Source organism: Sipha flava, unplaced genomic scaffold (assembly GCF_003268045.1).
Source record: "Sipha flava isolate LNK unplaced genomic scaffold, YSA_version1 18654_pilon_pilon, whole genome shotgun sequence".
Taxonomy (NCBI): Eukaryota; Metazoa; Arthropoda; class Insecta; order Hemiptera; family Aphididae; genus Sipha; species Sipha flava.
The window spans coordinates 1-3,924 of NW_020272381.1; the positions used below are offsets into that span (position 1 = coordinate 1).

General features: G+C 31.5%; 1 pseudogene; it reads right to left on the minus strand.

Moving 5' to 3' along the window:
• Positions 1-154: 154 nt before the first annotated feature.
• On the minus strand, positions 155-2,173 carry LOC112681143 (annotated as a pseudogene).
• Between the last annotated feature and the right edge of the window lie 1,751 nt (positions 2,174-3,924).

The window sequence follows — 3,924 nt, forward strand, 5'->3', positions numbered from 1 at the left end:
AATTTGTGATAACGTATGACCACACTCTCTCTATCGAGGCACTCTAACACGAACGAACCGATATCACACTCGCGAAATGATAACGTGGAGGGAAAAACGATCGGCGCGACAAACACACGGCACACTATACACATCGGTGTGGCGGCAACAATACATTTTCCAAATACTTATCATTGTCTACTTTTGGTTTCTTTCTTTTTCGAGATAGTAAACGCTCTGAATCACTAGACTGGTTTGTTACTGGTGTTGATGGTGTACTTGTTTCATGTGTGTGTATAAATTGAGTACTTTGACTAATCTCTGTTTCAATTTCTGGTGTTGATACATAATTATTTATAATATCTATCGTATAAGGATTTGATACTCCCGTATCTGTAATATAAGAGTCATCATTATTTATCTGATCAATAATATGATTATCTTCATAATTTTCTGCGTTTTCTGTATCTTCCTCATCCGTAATATTTCCATCAGAAACCCTTAGGGTTGTGGTATCTTTTAAAAAAAGCAACAAATTATAATAAGACCATTTCCCAGTATATATTTCAGCTCCTTCTTGTGGATCTCCTGAGCGGCATTTCTTAACTTTTTTTTTCTCTTTTAAGAAAGTGTCTCGTAAATTTCTTCACTTTTTTTTTGCCTCTTCCTCTATAAAAATAAATTAACTAAAATATAACAATAGCTCTAACTTCAAATGTTATATATGTATAACAAAAAATTGCTCAAAGAACAATTAATTGGGAACCTAATTTACTACATGTTCGTGTATTTTTAACGAAATAAAATATTTTCGATTTTGTGTGAAGAAAATCATAAATAAATTTCAAATATCAAATTGTCTATTTTTTTTATTAAAATTGTTTATTATTTGTAGGTACTTGGCGACTGGACTAGCATTTAGACAACTAGCAATGGCATTTAGAATATCTAAGACTGCAGTGTCTAATATAGTGATCGAGGTGTGTATAGCTTTATGGAATTCATTAAAAAACAAGCATATGTCTACTCCTACAGTAGATGATTTTAAAAATATTGCAAACGAATCTTATAAGAAATGGAATTATCCAAATTGTGTTGGATGTTTAGACGAAAAACATATCCGTATGAAATGTCCGAAAAACTCCGGGAGCATGTTTTTCAACTATAAACATACTACTCTATTGTTTTAATGGCAGTAGCTGATGCCAACTATAGATTTGTTATGATAGATGTTGGTTCGTATGGTAAAGATAGCGACGGCAGCGTCCTGTGTAATACACAGTTTTATCAACGTCTGGAAAATGGTACATTAAAACTGCCAAAACTGAGTAACTTGCCTAATTCAAATCTTAAAGCACCGTATGTATTTGTTGGTGACGAAGCTTTCCCGTTACGCAATTATATAATGAGACCCTTCCCTAGACAACAATTAGCATCAGCTAATGATAAAAAACATTATAACTATCGTCTTTCTAGGGCAAGAATGACTATTGAGTGCGCTTTTGGCATTGCATCTTCTAAATTTAGAATACTTCAAAAATCAATTGAAACTAAAGTTGAGAATGCAGATCATATTGTGAAAGCTATATGTATATTACACAATGCAATAATTGATAGAGAGAACGAATCTTCGCGTCAATGTACCATCATATCGGAAAATTTTATCATTGCAAATGTACAAGAAAGTAATAAAATAATGAGACTCCGTGCCAACAGATCTAACAATCGTGCTTCCCGTACTGCTATTGATATTAGAAATATATTTGTAGAGTTTTTTAAAACTAATAATATTACTGAAACAAATATGTAAGTAAAATAAATGTACCTAATTAATATTGTTGTAATTTTAAGTAAATTTTTACTATATACCTACATATATTATAATAATGTATACTTAAATAGGTAGGTAACTAAAATCAGTTTCTAACGTAAAATTTTGAAACTGGTATTCAGTACTATTGTTTAATTTAATCTCATTTTAATTATTTGGTATAAAATTAAAAATACAGTGTAAAATAGATACTAATTATTAAACCTATTATTATTATATTATAAACTACTTACTATCCATTTTTGTATTTTTTGCAACTTCGTCCCATTCTCTGTCGGAAATTAATCTATCCCTATACTTTTTGTTCCACTTATTCCACAACACATTTCTCTTTTGTATTTCCGATATTAATAATTCCATAATTAAATAAAATAATATAGGTAAGTAAAATAAGGTAATAAAAAAATAATGTAATAATACTGTTACGTGGTACCCAATAAAAACAGGTACCTATCGTAATGATGTTTGTTGGATCAGGATAAATTGATTCAATAATTAATTTAAACACTTGTAAACACTTTTAATAAATACAATTACAGATACAGATACAGATACAAATTATATGTTATATTGTAAATGTAGAATTAATTAATGAATTAATTTAATAAATGAGCGATTTTATTGAATCGACTAACAATCGATAGATTCCTTTTAAATTGAATAATTATCTGAAAAGTAAATTTTTTTTTTTTTAATAATATGAATACTTAATAGTGATACTTATTCAATATATAAAAAAAAAATCCTCCTTTGTATAATACATAAACAATTCTGGGTCCTCTATCATTTCAGCTATAATAGGTATTCCTGAATATATGTATTCCTCGTCATGGTCTAATATATCTTTTACCGCTCGTTTTTTTTTTTTTTTTTTTTTTATTTAATGAATATTTACAATCTGTATACAGAATATTATAATACAATAAGTAAATTGTGAAAGCTTAAACGAAAAATGAAAAAAAAAAACATGAAGGCTTGAGAGAAGGGAGCGTCCATTGACACCACTTCAAAAAGTCATTCTACTCATCAGAAAGTTAATTTAGATTAGTAGATCTCTGGGCCAACATCGTTTTAATCGACGAATTGGATTTATGGGGTTAGTTAAAGAGTGGAGATTGGAGATAAGTGGATTTTGATGGTTAATTATGGCTGTGTGTAGTTTTTTGTAGGATTGAGAGGCTAATTCAGGAAGAGTTAGGATTTTCAGGTCATTATGGAGGGACTGGTTGCTGACGAACCAAGGAGCACCTGTGATGACGCGTAAGCTTATAGACTGGAAGGATTGGAGTATGTTAATATTTGACTTTTTAGCTGCTCTCCAAATTTGAATGCCGTAAGTCATGGCTGGTCTTATAATTTGTTTATATATTAGAATTTTGGTTCTAAGTGGAATTTTGGAGCGTAATAGATTTCTAAGAGAATGAAGACGTAAATTTAAAGATTTACGTTTAATTTTTATATGATTTGACCAATTTAGTTTTTTGTCAATGTGGATGCCTAGGTATTTAACATTGTCTTGTTGAGGGATTATGTTGTTGTTGATGGATAGGGGATGACTGTTAATAGAGCGTAGAGTGAAGGTTATGTGGCTAGATTTGGATTCGTTAATTTTTATTCTCCAGAGGCGGAACCAGCTTTGGAGCTGTATCAGATGATCCTGGAGTCGTTTGGAGGACTGATCGGGGTCAGAGTGAGAGGAGATTATAGCAGTGTCATCAGCGAATGTGGCAATAAAAGTGTCGTTAGAGTGAGGTATATCCGAGGTGAAGATGTTATAAAGAGTCGGAGCTAAGATGCTACCTTGAGGTATACCTGCAGTGATATGATGTGAATGTGATATATCATCTAAATAGCGGACTGCAAAAGTGCGACTGGTTAGGAAGGACTTAAGTATAATAAACAAAGGAGCCGGAAGGAAGCGGAGTTTGTAGAGAAGTCCGTCTAACCACACTCGGTCAAACGCCTGGGCAACGTCGAGGAAAACAGCTTCACAATGATTTTTTGTTTCGAGAGAAGAGGAGATAATATCAGTTATTCTATGCACTTGGTGTAGAGTTGAGTGTTTGTTTTTTGAAGCCGAATTGCGTATTAGGGATTATATTAAGATCATTAAT